Source organism: Hemiscyllium ocellatum, chromosome 19 (genome assembly GCF_020745735.1).
Source record: "Hemiscyllium ocellatum isolate sHemOce1 chromosome 19, sHemOce1.pat.X.cur, whole genome shotgun sequence".
In the NCBI taxonomy this organism is placed as follows: domain Eukaryota; kingdom Metazoa; phylum Chordata; class Chondrichthyes; order Orectolobiformes; family Hemiscylliidae; genus Hemiscyllium; species Hemiscyllium ocellatum.
This window is the reverse complement of record NC_083419.1, coordinates 74,519,311-74,535,977: the sequence shown is the minus strand read 5'-3', so window position 1 is coordinate 74,535,977 and position 16,667 is coordinate 74,519,311.

Below are 16,667 nucleotides of genomic sequence, written 5' to 3'. Positions count from 1 at the left end.
ATCACCAAGCAGAAAGCCTCACCGGCGCAATAAAACATTTGACAGGGATAGACGCACAACTCGATCACCGTACCCATGATGACTGGTGGATGTTGTCTGCAGCAAATCAATCAGTCTCAATTGTTTTCACAAAGAAAGGCAAAGGGACAATCGGGACATATAGCCAGAGGATGTAGGTGAGGTCTTCAGTGAATACTTCCCATCTGTATTCACACAGGAGCAAGGCATCGTAGCTCGGGATTTCAGTTGGGATGGTGATTTTCTCAAACATATTACGATCAATAAGGAAGAGGTATTTTATGTTTTCACAGGCTTAAATGTGGAGAAATCCCCAGTGCCTAATTGAATGTATCCCACGCTGCTATGGGAGGTAAGGGAGGAGATTGCTCGGGCCCTGGAGGATATATTTAATACTTTGCTGGCCACTGATAAAGTGTGGAATGACTGGAGGATCGCTAATGTGGTTCCTTTGTTCAAGAAGGGCAGCAGGGATAGGCCAGCTAATTACAGAGCAGACAGTCTGACAGCAGGGGGAGAGAAATTGTTGGGAACAATTCTGAGGAACAGAATGAATCAAAATTTGGAAAGGCAGAGATCGATTTGGGATACTCATCATACATTTGGTAGAGTAAGATCCTTTCCCAAATTCAGCTGAGATTTATATTTGAAATTATGATTGAGGATTTTGATGAGTACTGTGCAGATGATGTGGGCTACATGGAGTTCATTACATCGTTTCACAAGATCCCATATAGAACGCTGGTCCAACAGACCAATGGGATCCAAGGCCATTTGGCAAACAGGATCCACAACTGGTGGAGGGCTGTTTTTACAATTGAAATTCTTTCACTAACGGGTGTACCACAGGGATCTGTACGGGAGCCATTGCTGTTTATTACATACATTCATCACTCTGATGTGAAAGCAGAAGGTATCATTAGTAGGTTTGCAGATGACATGAAAGCTGAGGCTGTTGTCCATACTGAGGTGGATGGTGCCAGGCTGCAGTCTGAATGTAGAGGCTGGGACAGAATTTCAAGACAGGAACTTAAGTAGAAACATCAGGAAAGAGCACAGCAGACATTGAGGGAAAACTGATTGATTAAAGTGCATTTATTTCAAAATAAAAGGCCTAATAATTAAGGCAAATGAAGTCGGCGCATGGATGAGAACATGAGACTGGAATACCATAGATATGGCAGAAACCCACCTGAGAGTGGGACAGGACTGGGAGCTGAATGTTCCAGGGTACAGATTCCACAGGGAGGATAGAACAGGAGGTGAGAGAGGAGGGGGCGGAGTTTTTGATCAGTGAAATATCACTGCAGCACTTGGAGAGGATATTCCTGGGGAACACCCATTGAAGCTATAATGGTGCAATTGAGATATGGGAATGGGTGATCAGTTTGATATGACTGTACTACAGGCTGCCAACAGTCAGCGAGAGTTTGAGCAGCAAATATGTCAGGAGATCTCAGATATCTGTAAGAATGATAGGGTTGTAAGAATGATAGGGTTGGAATGGTCAGGGATTTTAACTTTTCAAACCTAGTCTGGGACTGCCAGAGTGCTCAGAGCTTGAATGGGTGGGATTTGTTAGGCATGCACAAGAAAAATGTCTCAGTCAGAATGTAAATGGTTGGACTGCAGGAAGGGGTAAAACCTGACTACGCCTTGGGGAACAAGGTAGGGAAAGGGACTGAGGCACTAGTGGGACAACACTTTGGCAAAGTGAGCACAATTGTATTAGTTTGAATATAGCGATGGAAATGCACAAGCCTCGTCCACAAGTTAAAGATCAAAATTTGTCTTGCCGCAATCCAGAAGGTATTAGTGAAGAGCTTTTGGCAATTGATTGTGGAGGTTATTTGCAAGTAAAGGGACGTCAGGCAGGTGGGAAGCTTTCAAAAGAGCGATAAAATGATATTTGAGGGATATCATATTTCTGTTAGTGTGAAGGACAATGCTGACACAAGTGGGATACACTGATGACTGGGGGTATTGAGACTGTGGTCAACAAAAAGGGGGCACGTGCCACATAGCCAGCTGGATTCAGGGAATCTATTGAAGAACATTGCAGGTGGAGTATTCACTTAAGAGGGAAATCAGGAGGGCACAAAGGGGACTACAGAAAGCATTGGCAGATCAGGCTGAGGAAAATCCAAAGTGATTCTTCAAGTATATTCTTCAGGAGATTAACTAGGGGAAGAATGTGGCTCCTTGACGACGAATGGGGCCATCCAAGTGTGGAAACACAGAAGATGGGTGAGATCCTGAACAAAGATTTCATGTTTGAACTTAACTTGGAGAAATACTGGGGAAGTCAGGTAATAAGGAACAATAACGTCTTCAAAAGACTCCACTTAACATAACAGGCGGTAGTGAAGGTTCTATAATGCGTATAAGATGGACAAATCCTTGGGAACTAATCATCTATATCCCAGGATATTGCGGGAAGCTCAGGAAGAAATTGTGGGGTCCCATAAAGAGATATTTCTATCACTGATAGCCATGGGAGAATGGAATAGGGACGGTTAGATGGGCTTCAGATTGGGTCCACAGGTTAGCACACATTGAGGGCCGAAGGGCCTGTACTGTACTGTCATGTTCTTATGTTCTGTGTCTGGAGGATATAAGTAGGAGATGGGAGAGAAAAAAAACTTCAAAGAATTTGGAGGAGAAGATTTTCCACACAGAGTACAGTGCAGGTAGGAAATGGGATTCGAGGGGAAGTGATAGAGAAAAGTACAATGACAACATGGAAAAGACATTTGTGCAGGTACATGGAGAGGACAAGGTTTGAAGGGATATGGGTCAAGTGCAGGGAAACGCGACTCGTTCATAGACTCTGTTCAGCATGGACTAGTTCGATCGAAGGAACCTGTTCCGTGCTCGATGAACCTGTCTCCTGTTATTGTAGGAGACTACTGAGATAAGGCACGTTATAGACACTGAAGCAAGTTACAACGATAGGACTGGTAGTCAGGAATGCAGTAGAATCCAAATATGTGGAGAGAGTATAGGGAAGGGAGGATTCCAATATGTGGAGGGAGTCTCGGGAAGGGAGGATGTTACCGGGACAGGAACTGTTATAGGAGTTACAAATTATTGAAGACACTAAGTCACCATGACATTCCATAGATAGATTGTTGCAGAGTAGTGAGTCTTAGCACAACAGAACTTACTATAAAGTTTTGATTGAGCCTGGGGTGTGTCTGTACTGTGCACCCCCTCCAGCACTGTATCTATGTCATGTTTTGTTATCTGATGTTGGGAGCTCTGTCTTTGCTGTCTGCTCTGTTCACTGTAGTGATCTTACCTCACTGCAGGATTTATTGAACACTCCAAATCTCCCTTCCCTTTTCTCCCTGGCTGATCAACCATCTTCAATGTGGCGATGGACGAGACATCCAGCAGCTGGGAAGTCTATTGAGTCAGGCCGTTCCTAATACCTACAGGAGTCAGAGGAATCAACAATTTGGGAAATTAGATTGATCCCGTGAGGGATACACATGGACAATGAAACTAAGTCCAACAGAGATCTGAAAAACCCTGTCTCCATCCCTTGCATATGCTGCTGCGTCTCTCTGGAGTAAAGACTTCAATTGGTTCAGGATCCGGAGAAGCTGCAAGAGTGAGAGACGCTGACAGGGGCAGCAATTCGACCCTCACACTGAGGGATACCTCATGAAGAGAGTCTGAGTGATATCACCAGAGGGCAGGAAAATTTCATAACGAAACAATCATGTAGGAAGAACAGGTTTAGGTTCCGGATGCCCTGGTGTCAGTGCTCAGGAATGAGCAACCTTTGAGCAGGTGAAGTGATGGCCTCGTGGTATTGTTGCAAGAGCATGTATCCAAATGCTTACCCAATGTTCTGTGGAGGCAGGTTTAAATCCCACCATCAGAAATGGTGGCATTTGCAATCATCATTTTTTTAAAAATTGCAATTAACAATCTATGAATAAGTCTGAAATCATTGCTGATGTCCAAAACAATGTTTGTTCATCAAAAATACCCTAGGGGGCAACTGCCATTCTCACATGGTTTGTACGACATCCCCACAGCAAAGTGTTTGCCTCTGAAATGGCCGTGCAAGTTACTCAGCTCAAGGGCAGCGAGGGCTGTGCAGTAAAGGCTGGTCAGCCAGAGACACCAACATCCCATACCTGAGTTTAAAAATAAACCATTCGGATTGTCCCACTGGAAGTATGCTGGGACCAGTGTCCTGGCCAATCACGTCGGTAGGTTTAGGGACAGGGCATTAAACTGACAGAGAGGATGCAGGGACAGGGTTCAGGTGAAAGGAGCTTTCCAAATCCAAATAGAAAAGGTGAAGCTTTGGAACAGCATGGGGATGTGGCTGAAGACAAGCAGAAAGGAACAGGATGGGACCAACTTTAACTAAAACTGTGCATCAGCGAATCACTTTGTGACAGGAAATTGTAGGAGACAGTTAAATTATGTTTTTTTTTGGAATGGACAAAGTCTCTGCCATAAGGTAGATGAATTTGTGACAGAGATAAAAGAGAGTTAGACACCAGGGTGACGTGGTTACAGGGTGAAAAAAGGTGGACATAAATATTCAAATGGTTCACAACTTTGTGGAAACTCATGCAAAGTGGGCAACGCTAACAATAATTGATAACAAAGGCATTACAAAGAAAATATTTGGCCGCAGATCATGAAGTAGAGTCAGTCTGAATGTAAAGTCTGACTACTACTTGCCAAGGACACAAGCAGCAGAACAGTTTTAGGCCACTGAACAGCATTTCATTGCTCATCACTGCATCACACAGGAACTCATTGGAATTTTTAATAAAGGCATTACGAAAAATTCAGTGAAAATTCAAAATTCGCATAATCTTGACAATCACAATGACAACAGTGATATTGGAAGGGAAGTTCGGAGAATTTTTTTCAGTGTTTCTTTAAATAACACATTGTGCAACTGGCTCGGGATGTAACTAAGTCAGTGATGAAACTTAGTGAATGAGTAATGTCACCTGGAGAGATCCTCTGGGAAATTGTGATAAAGTGCAGTTTAAAGAAATATAAAGTTTTAAAGTGAATCACAGAAAGGACAAGCTACAACTAAAAACAAAAATTGCCAATTGCATGAGTTTGAGAGAAGAACTGACCAAGGTAAACAACCTAACAGACTGAAACATGTGTGCGCGTAAATGAACAGTGGTAAACATTTGAAGGAACAGTGTAAATCACTGAACAAAAGAATATTCCATTGAAACAGACAAAACCTTAACAAGAAACTCACACCTGTCCCTCACTCAGGCCAAAATGGATCATATTAGATTATGAGGCTGAGAAGATCACCAAAAAGTACTTAAAATCCTGAAGTGCGAGTGTGCTTTAGGAGTAAGTGTTAAAGGGGTTGCAAAGGGTCTGTGAGCAGGAGGAGGGCAATTGGAAGAGGAATCCCTGTGAGGGTATAATGTCACAGCAGGAACAGGGAGAGGTGAAGGTGCTGGAGGTGGTGAGAGTGTTACAGAGAGTGGTCAGGGCCTGAAGTGTGTTTCAAACTAAGTATGAGTGTTGCAGCTGGAGGGGTTTGCAGAGGTAGGGAGGGACATATGTATTTTATTTAATCATTTATGGGATGTGGGTGTCACTGCCTGGACTTACATTCTTTGACCCCACTCTTAATTACCCAGAGAGCAGCTCAGAGTCAGCCCTCTTGTTGTGGGTCTGGAGTCACATGTTGGCCAGACCAGGTGAGAATATTTGTTGTCCTTCCCTAAAGCAGGGAAGTGAACCTGATGAGTTCTTCCTACTGATCAGCAATGTATTTATGGTGGCCTCGCCAATGTGTTGTACAGATACAACATGACATTCCAACTCTTACTCTCCATGCTCTGCCCAATGAAGGTAAACATCCCAAATGCCTGCTTCACCAGCCTGCCTGCCTGTGATGCAACTTCCAAAGAATTGTGTACCTGCATCCCTGACTGACAACACTATCCAGGGCCCGAACATCAGCTGTACAAGTCCCACCCTGGTTTGTTTCACCAAAATGGAACACTTCACATTTATCTAATTAAACTCCATCTGTTATTCTTCAGCCCACTCTCCCAGCAATACTATTCATCCTGTTGTATCACAGATAACCTTCATCACTGTCCAGTTTACCACCAATTTTAGTATCACCCAAAAACCTTACTTACCAGGAAACCATTTACCCAAATGACAAACAACAGGAGACCCACTACACCGCTGGTCACATGCCTCCAGTCAGAAAAACAACATGTCTCCCATCACCCTCTGTCTCCAACCATCAAGACCAATTTTGTACCCAGTTGACTAGCTTCTCCTGAATGCCATATCCTTTTACACTGACCTGAGCTTATTATCCATTTACCATACGGAACGTAGAACACAGAACAGTACAGCACAAGACCCTTTGGCCATGATGCCATGCCAACATTTTATCCGACTATAAGACCAAACTAACTTCCATAAGCTTAATTTTACTATCATCCATGTGCTTATCCAAGAGTCTATTAAATGTCCCGAAAGTATCTAACTTTACTACCACCATAGTCAGTGCATTCCAACCACCTACCATTCTCTATTCTTTTATCCATCCTCCATTCACCTTAAAATTACACCCCCTTGTAATAGCCATTTATGCCATAGGAGAAAAAGTCTCTGACTATTAACTCTCTCTGAGCCTCTCATCATCTTGTTCACCTCTACCACCGTGGCCCACCCCTTTCTTCACGCCAATGAGAAAAGCCTTAGCTCCCTCAGCCTTTCTTCATAAGAAATGCCCTCCATTCCAGGCAGTATCCTGGTAAATCTCCTGTGTACGCTCTCTAAAACTTGCACATCCTTCCTGTATAGTGGGGACCAGAACTGAACACAATATTCCAAGGGTGGTCTCACCAGGATGCTATAAAGATGCAGTAAACCCTCATTGTTCTTCAAATAAATCCCCTTGCTTAGGAAAGCAACCACAACATATGCATTTTTAACAACCCTATCAACGTGCGTGGCAACTTTGAGTAATCTATGAACATGGACCCCTTAATCTCTCTGATCCTCCATACGGCCAAGCATTCTGCCTTTCACACTGCATTCTGTACTCAAATTCCACATTCCAGAATGAAACTCCACCAGATTGGCAAACTTACTAACCCACTCTCCAACATCCACATCAAAGTCATTTATAAAAATCACAGAGAGCAGAGCAGAGTCCCAAAGCCGACTGTCACAGAACACCACTGGTCACTGAGCTCCAGGCTCAATACTGTCTATCTGCTGCCATACTCTGTCTTCTCTGGGCCATCCAATCATGTATCCAGACAGACTGATTTCCCTGTATCCCATGCCTCCTTATTTTCTGTATGAGCTTCAACATATTCTGTCATATCTTCAAAGAATTCAATAAGGTTTGTGAGGCATGACCTGCCCCTCACAAACCCATGCTGACTGTCTAAAATTTAACTATGGTATTCCAAGTAGTCATAAACCCTGTCTGTCAGAGTCCTCTCCAATGAACTGCACACCACAGACATTAGACCAAATCTGTAATTCCCAGGATTCTACCTCCGTAACATCGCCCGGACTCTACAATTCTTCTCTCCTCTGCTAGTTTCCCCAAAAGGGCACTGGCGGGTGGTGGGGGTTACAGAGATAGGGAAGGATATCAGGTCAGGAGGATTTGCAGACATTCGAAGGGTTGCAGTGCCAAAAGGAGGATTCAGTAATTCGCAGGTTACATGATTATGAACGCATTTGAGGAGGGAGGGAGGGAGGATTGTAGCGAAATGAAAGGTTTCACAGTTTAGGTGCTTTGTTAGGACTGCAAAAGGTTACTGAGTTGGGGAAAGTTTAAGCACTGGTGGATATTACAGAAACATGATTTTGATTGCAATGTCAGGAGAGGATTCAGGAAGCTGGAGAGTATGGGGTCTGAATGAAGTTACACAAATGGGAAGAGTTGGCAGAGGTGGAGGTGGTAACAGAGACAGCAATAGTCTGATCTGGAGGAGAGGATGCATATTGGGAGGGATTTGGGGACTGCAGGTAGTTTGACAGCGAGAGGGAACCATAGAGCCTCCAGAGGTTACAGAAATGCAAAAGCTGTAGGGCCTGCAGGAGTTCATGGAGATGGGCAGGTTGGGAGGGATGGAGCAGTTTACAGGGAAAAGGATAGTGATAGGACAGTGCTGGTTTATACTGACTGGGACTATTTAGGGAATGGAGCAGATTACAGAGATAATGTAGGTTGTATAGACTGGAAGAAAAAAACATACATATAGAGGGTAGTTGGGACTGAACAGGTTTAGAGATATCAAAATTCTTAGGTTCTGGTGTTATTTAGACATGGAGGATGTGGAATCGGACAGGTTTTCCTGGAGATGAGAACAGCAATTTTGATTGGAGACAGTCACACAGATAAAGGAGCTAAGTAATCTCCTCCAGTTTGGCCTAAGTGGGCAAGTGTTGTAGGGGAGGTTGTCGTTAACACAGATAGGGGTGTAAGAGCTGGAGAAGTTTATGCAGATGAGTAGGTGGGTGGAAATATTGGAAGAGCTTACATTGACAGGGTGGGTGACAATGATGAGAGCATGTTACACAGATCGCAGGTCCTTTAGGAACTGGATTGGAACAGTCACAGGGACTGGAGTGGGTTCGACAGATCAGAGTGTCGCAGAGACCTGAGAAGATTATAGGGTCTCCACAGATTGATTGTGTCTTTAGGGCTGGAAGAGGTTCGGTAGATACGGAACCCTTAAACCCAATGTATACCATCTTCATTTGCCAGGCCAGAGCCTCAATATCACTCATCAGCCAGGGATCCCTAAACCTGCCATTTTCCCTTCACCCTAACAGATACATACTGACCCTGGATTTTCAGTATCACACTTTTGAAAGCTTCCCATTTTCCAGTCGTTTCTTTTCCTTCAAACAGACTCACCCACCCAACCTCTGCTAGGTCCTGCTTCATGGTCCCAAAACTGGCTGTGTTCCAGCATAGCTCCCTAACCTGTGGACCTCTCCTATCATTTTTATAGTTATGTTAAAACTAAGACAGTTGCGGTCACTGGACCCAAAGTGCTCTCTGACTGACACATCAGTCACTTCCTCATCTCGTTTTCTCAGGCGAGATTCAATGTTGCGCCCACCTGAGTAGAGTAGGACCGTCTACATATTGGTCAAGGAAACTTTCTTGGACCCATTTGACAAATTTTTATCCATATGGGCCTTTTATTCTCTGAATGCATAAGTCAATCCAGTGGAAATTAAAATCTCCAATCAATACTGCTCTCTTATTCCTACAGCTATCTACAATCTCTCTAACATCTGCTCTTCTCATACCCGCTGGCTATCTGCGAGTCTGTAATACAGTCCCAACAAAGTGACCGCCCCCTTCTTCTTTATAACTCCTAGCAATATGGCCTCATTTGATGACTCTTTAGGAATATCCTCTCTGAACACTGTTGTTATGTTCTCCCTTATCAAAAGTGCACTCCCCTCCTCATTTACATGTCTTTCTGTCACAACACTGAGCTGCCAGTTCTGCCCTTCTTTCAGCCAAGTTTCTGTTATGGCTATAATATCCCAGTACCCAGAGCCAATCCATGCTCTGAGCTCAGCTGCCTTACCAGTAAGGCTTCATGTGTCAAACTAAATGTCCTTGAAACCAGAAGTCTTTTCCCTCCCTTGACTGCGCCCCTGGATATCCTGAATAGGAAACGTGCTCTCGGTGGCTGGTGTATTTTCCTCTGACTGGCCGATGGTCTCTCTCTTTTTCAGAATCCCCCTTGTCCAGGTCACCTCTACCCCAGAAGAGACCCCAATGATCCAAGACATAAAAACCCTTCCCCCTCCACCAGCTCCTCAGGCACTCATCCATCCAGCTAGTCTTTTTATTTCCATATTCACTGCGAGCAGCACTGGGAGTAATCTGGGGCTCACTACCTTTGTAGTCCTGCTTCTTATCTTCTTACCTAAATCCTAATTCTCACTTGACCAGATCCCATCCAACTGTATCTATGCCGTGTGTACTGATGTGCACAATTACCACTGGTTGTTTGCCCTCTCCCTGGAGAAAGGGGCAAAACCTGACCTTCCCTTGGGGAACGATGTAGGGAAAGGGACTGAGGTGTTAGTTGGGGAGCACTTTGACAAAGTGACCACAACTGTATTAATTTGAAAACAGTTATGGAAAAGGACAGGCCTGGTCCATAAGTGAAACATCAACATTGTCCTGCCCCAATCCAGAAGGTATTGGTCAAGAGCTTTTAACAGTTGATTGTGGACACTATTTGCAGGTAAATGCACCTCAGGCAGGTGGGAAGCTGTCACAAGAAAGGTAAAATGAGATTTCAGGGTGAGGATATTTCTCTTTGTGTGAAGGACAATGCTGATTACAAGTAGAAAATTCTGGATGACTGGGTATATTGACGTTCTGGTCAAGAAAAAAGCGGTCCATGTCATATATGGCCAGCTGGATTCCTCAAAGAACATTGTGGGTACAGTGATACACTGAAGTGGGAAAGCAATAAGGCAAACAGGAGACCTGAGAAAGCTTTGGCTGATAATGCTGAGGGAAATCCAAAGGGATTTGACATGAATACTAACGACAGAAGATTAACTAGGGACAGAATGTGCCCCCTTAAAGATCAATGGGATAATCCATGTGTGGAACCACAGGAGATGGGTGAGATCCTTGATGAAAATTTCACATCAGTCCTTAAAGACTGGGGAAGTCAGGGAAATATAGGCATCAAAAGGATCCGCATAACAAAACGGGAGGTGTGGAGACTTTAAAACGCCTAAAAAAATAGACCAATCCCTGGAGCTAATCATGTATATCCGAGGACACTGGGGTAAACTCAGGAAGAAGTGCCCCTTAAAGAGGTGTTTATATCAGTGACAGCCACGGGTGATGGGCTGGAAGCCTGGAGGGTGTTTAATGTTGTGCCAGTGTTTAAAACTGCTGCGAGGGAAAGCAAGGCACCGAAAGACCAATTGGCTTGACGTTAGTGGTACGTATGGTGTTGGAGGGGGCTCTGAGGGACAGGATTTACATGCATTTCAAAAGGCCAAGATTGATTAGGTACAGTTGACGCAAAGTACACAAGTAGTGTCTCACAAACTTGCCTGAGTTTATTGTAGATGTGACTAAGAAGATAGAACAGGAAACTGTGTCTATACTGACTATAGCAAGGCCTTGGACAGGGTTTAGCGTGGAACACTGGTTAGTAAGGTTAGATCACATGGGATCAGGGAGAGATAGCCAACTGGATACAAAATTGGCTTGACATTAGGAGACAGAATGATGGGAGAGGGTTGTTGTGCAGACTTGGGGCCTATGACCAGCAGTGTGCCATAAGGAACAGTGCTGGGTCCACTGTTTTTAATCATTTACAAAAAACATTTCAGTAAGAACATGGGAGTCATTGTTAGTAAGTTTGTTGATAAAAGTCCGGATAGAACACGGGTTATAGTGGGCAGGGAATACAGTTATCGAAGGGGATATCGAACAACTGAGCCAGTGGGCCAAAGAATGAAAGATGGAGCTGAATTCAGGTGATGGATTCTGTTCAGACAAACTAGGGAGGACTAACACATTTAATGGTCGGGCCCTGGATAGTGTTATCGAACAGAGAGAGACCAAGGGATGCAGGTCCTTGGACGTTGCATCATAGGTGGACAAGGTGGGGAAAGTGGAATTTGGCTACTTGCCCTCATGGGTCAGCGAATTGAATACATAAGTTGGCACATCATGGTCCGGCTGTACAAGGCATTGCTGGGTCCCCAGTTGGAGTACTGTGGAGAATTCTGATCCTCCTGCTTTAGGAAGCTTTTCCGGAAACTGTACATGGAGCAAAGATTGATGAAGATGTTACTGATACTGGAGGGTTTTAGAGAAACGGAGAAGCCGGATAAAGCTGGAAAGCAACATGGAGGGATGAGATAGCTTTGGCAGATAAGGTTAAGGAGATTGCAAGAAAATTCTACAGCACACAAGTACAAAAAGCAACTAGAGAGAAAGGGTCCTGCAAAGATCAATAAGGACATCCATGTGTGGAACCACAGGAGATGGGTAAGACCCTAAATGAACATTTTGTCAGAAATTACTGCGGTCAGGTCAGTGAAAGAGACAGTGATGGCTTGTAAAGAGTTCCCATCATCGAAGAGGTAGTGCTGGAGGTCTTCAAATACAAAGGTAGAGAAAGCCCTAAGTCCTGAATAAGTGTATCCCAGAACATTGTGGCAAAGTAGTGGCAGGGACAAGAGCAGACCTATTTGTATCATTGTCCTTCGATGATACAAATTGCAGGACGATGATTAAAACCACGAGGGATACAGACAAGGTGATTAGCCAACGTCTTTACCCCAGGGTAGTGGAGCCCATAACTAGATTGAATTGAAGTACAGAAGGGGGAGGTGTTAGCCATTCTGCAAAGTCTAAAAATAGATAAATCCTCAGGGCTGGATGGGATTTAGCCTCAGAATCTCTGGGAAGCCAGGAAGGAGGTTGCCAAGCCTTTGATTTTGATCTTTTTGTTGTCAGTTTACAGGAATGGTGCCAGAAGGCTGGAGGATAGCAAATTTGTCCCCTTAGATTAAATTACTTACAGTGTGGAAATAGGCCCTTCAGCCCAACAACTCCACACCCACCACATCTGATGAGCAACCCACCCGGATCCATTCCCTTACATTTACCCCTTCACATAATACTACGGGCAATTTAGTGGCCAATTCACCTAACCTGCAGGGAGGAAACTGGAGCATCCAGAAGAAACCCATGCAGCCACTGGGAGAATGTACATACTCCACACAGACAGTTGCCCAAGGCAGGAATTAAACACGGGTTGCTGGCGCTGTGAGGCATCAGAGCTAACCACTGAGCCACCGTGCCACCCAAAGAAGGGGAGTGGAGACAATCCTGGTAGTTCTAGACGTGTGAGCCTTACTTTGATCTGGGTAAAGTGCTGGAAAGGCTTGTAAGCGATCGGATTTATAATCATCTGGAGATGAATAAGTTGATTAGGGATAGTCAACACGGTTTTGTGAAGGGTAGGTCGTGCTTCACAAACCTTACTGTGTTCTTTAGGAAGGTGAACAAAAATATGGATGATGGTAAAACAGTTGATGTGGTGTATATGTATGTCAGGAAGGCGTTTGATACGTTTCCCCATGGTAGGCTATTGCCGATAATACGGAGGCATGGCATTGTGGGTGATTTAGCAGCTTGGATCAAAAATTGGCTCACAGAAAGAAGACAGAGTGTAGTGGTTGATGGGAAATATCAATCCTGGAGTTCAGGTACTAGTGGGTACTGCCAGGATGTGTTTTAGGACTGTTGCTTGTCATTTATATAAATGACCTGAACGAGGACATTGAAGGATGGGTTAGTAAATTTACAGAAGACACTAAGGTCGGTAGAGTTATGGGTAGTGACGAAGAATGTTGTAGGCTACATAAAAAATATAGATAAGCTGGACTGAAAGCTCACAAATGGAGTTTAATGTGGAAAGGTTTGAGGCGATTCACTCTGGAGGGAGTAACAGGAGCACAGAGTACTGGGATAATGGTAAGATTCTTGGTAGTGTAGTTGAACAGAGAGATCTCTATGTCCATGTACATAGATTATTGCAAGTTGCCACCCAGGTTTAAGAAGCCATTCAGTGCGTGAGCTTGTATTGGTAGAGGGATTGAGTTCCGGAATGATGAGATCATGCTGCAGCTGTACAAAACTCTGGGTGTGGCCACATTTGTTCAGGTCACTGCATTACAGGATGGATTTGTAAGCTTTGGAAATGATTCAGAGGAGATTTACTAGGAAGTTACCTGGTACGGAGGGAAGGTCTTATGGGGAAAGGCTGAGGGACTTTAAGCTGTTTTCGTTCAAAAGAATGTGTTTGAGGTCAATTAATTGAGACATATAAGATAATCAGCAGGTGAGATGGGTTGGACAGTGAGAGCCTTTTCTCTTGGATGGCGATGCCTACCTCAACTTTAAATTGAGGTAGATGCTAATATTAATAAATAGATATGTGACAGATGCCAGAGGTAGGTTCTTTACTCAGAATAGTCGGGGCATGGAATGCATTGCCTGCAACAGTGGTAGACTCGTCAACTATAAGGGCATTTAAACGGTCATTGGGTAGGCATATGGACACGATTTGGAAGAGTGTTGGCTACTTGGGCTTCAGATTGGTTCCAGGTTGGTGCAAAATCGAAGGCCGAAGGGCCTGTATTGCGCTGTCATGTTCTAGTGGGCAGAAATATGAGATGGGAGAGGAAGCACTTAAAAGAGATTTTAGGAGAAAATTTTCTACACAGAGGATGGTGCAGTTATGGAATGAGCTTCCAGGGGAAGTGGTAGAGAAAAGTACAATTACAACATGTAAAATACATTTGGGCAGCTACTTGGGGAGGAGAAGGTTTGAAGGGATACGGGTCAAACTCAGGGAAACGTGACTCGTTCATGGACTCTGATCAGCATGGACTAGTTGGATTGAAGGATTGTGCTGCATGCCTCTGTCTCCAGTTATTGGAGGAGGAGACTACCGAGAAAAGGCATGTTTTCGACACTGAAGCAAGTTACAGCGATAAGGATAGTAGTCTGGAATGCAGTACATTTCAAATATCGGGAAGGGAGGAGGTTACAGAAATAGGAACTGTTATAGGAGTTACAAATTATTGAAGACACTGGTGGACAAGACATGCTGTAGATACAGTGTCGCAGAGTAGTGAGTCTTAGTACAACAGAACTTAGGCTGGGCGGTGATTGAGCCTGGGGTGTGTGTGAACTGTGCTCACCCTCCAGCACTGTATCAATGTCATGTATTGTCAGCCAATGTTTGGTGCCCTCTCGATCTCCCTGCTCTGTGCACTTTGAGTGATCTCACCTCACTGAAGGATTTATTGAAGGCTCCAGATCTTCCTGTCCTTTGTCTCTCTGGCTGACCATCTTCAATGTGGTGATGGACGAGACACCCAGCAGGTGGGAAGTTAATCGAGTTTGAACCTTCCTGAGTACCTACAGGAGACAGGAATAGGCAGAATGGGAATTGTGCTGCCTCGTCTTTCTTCAGAAGAGAGAGACAGACAGAGACAGACAGAAAGCAAGATACTAAGTGATATCGCCAGAGTGCTGGAAGATATCAGGATCACACAACTGTGTTGGAATAACAGGTTTTGCTTCATTAGACACTGATATAACCGATCAGGAATGAGCAACCTGTGAGCAGGTGAAGTGATGGCCTAGTGGTATTATTGCTAGAGCATGTATCCCAAACCTCTGCTAATGTTGGGAGGAGGCAGGTTGGATTCCCACCATCAAAAATGGTGGAATTTGAAATCAATAATTTTTAAAATAGTAATTAACAATCCACAAATAAGTATGAGATGTATGACATTGCTGATGTACAAAAAAACCCAAACACTTGTCCTTTCGAGAAGGACATCTGCCCATCCTCACCTGGTCTGCACGACATACACCCAGCAAAGAGTTTGCCTCTCACTGACGCTCTGAAATAGCCGAGAAAGTTATTCAGCTCAAGGGCAGCTCCTTCTGGGCAAGAAAGGCTGGTCAGCCAGAGATATGTCATCCCATACTTGATTTTAAATATAATCCTTTTGGATGGCCCCACTGGAATGGTGCTGGGACCAGGGTCCTGGCCGATCATGTCAGTAGGTTTATGGACAGAGCTTTAAACTGACAGAGAGGATGCAGGGACAGCGTTCAGGTGAAAGGAGCTTTCCAAATCCAAAGGGAAAAGGTGACACAGCAGAACAGCATGGGGATGTGGCTGAAGACAAGCAAAAAGGAATAGGATGGGACAGAGTTTAACTAAAATTGTACATCAGTGAATAGATTTATGACAATAAATTATGGGAAAGAGTACTTTTTTTTGAATGGACAACGTCAATGCAATAAGGTAGATGGATTTGTGACACAGAGATAAAAGAGATTTAGACACCAGGGAAACATGGATACAGGGTGAACAAAAATATTCAGTAGTTCACAACCTTGCCGATACTCGGGCAAAATGGGTAACGCTAACAGTAATGGATAACGAAGGCATTACAGAGAAAGCATTTGGCCACAGATCATGAAGTAGAATCAGTCGGAATGTAAATTCTGGCTACTACTTGTCAAGGACACAAGCAGCAGAACAATTTTAGCCAACGAACATTATTGCATTGCTCATCACTGTATTACACAGGAACTCATTGTATTTTTAATAAAGGCATTGTGATAATTTTGGAAAACTTCAATATTTGTATAATCTAGGACAATCACACGGACAGCATTGATATTGGAAGAGGAGTTCAGTTATTTTTTTTTCAGTGTTTCGCTGTGCAGCAGGCTAGGGATGTAACTATGTCAGAGCGACCGTGTGATGGAACTTAGTGAATGAGTAATGTCACCGGGAGAGATCCTTCGGGAAATTGTGATAAAGTACAGTTTAAATACACAAAAAGTTTTAAAGTGAATCACAGAAAGGACAAGCTACAACAAGAAACAAAAATAGCCAATTACATGAGTTTGAGAGGAGAACTGACCAAGATAAACAGCCTAAACAGACTGAAATATGTGTCTGTAAATGGACAGTGGAAAACATTTAAAGGAACAGTATAAAACACAACAGAAGGACATTCCATTGAAACAGTAAAACCCT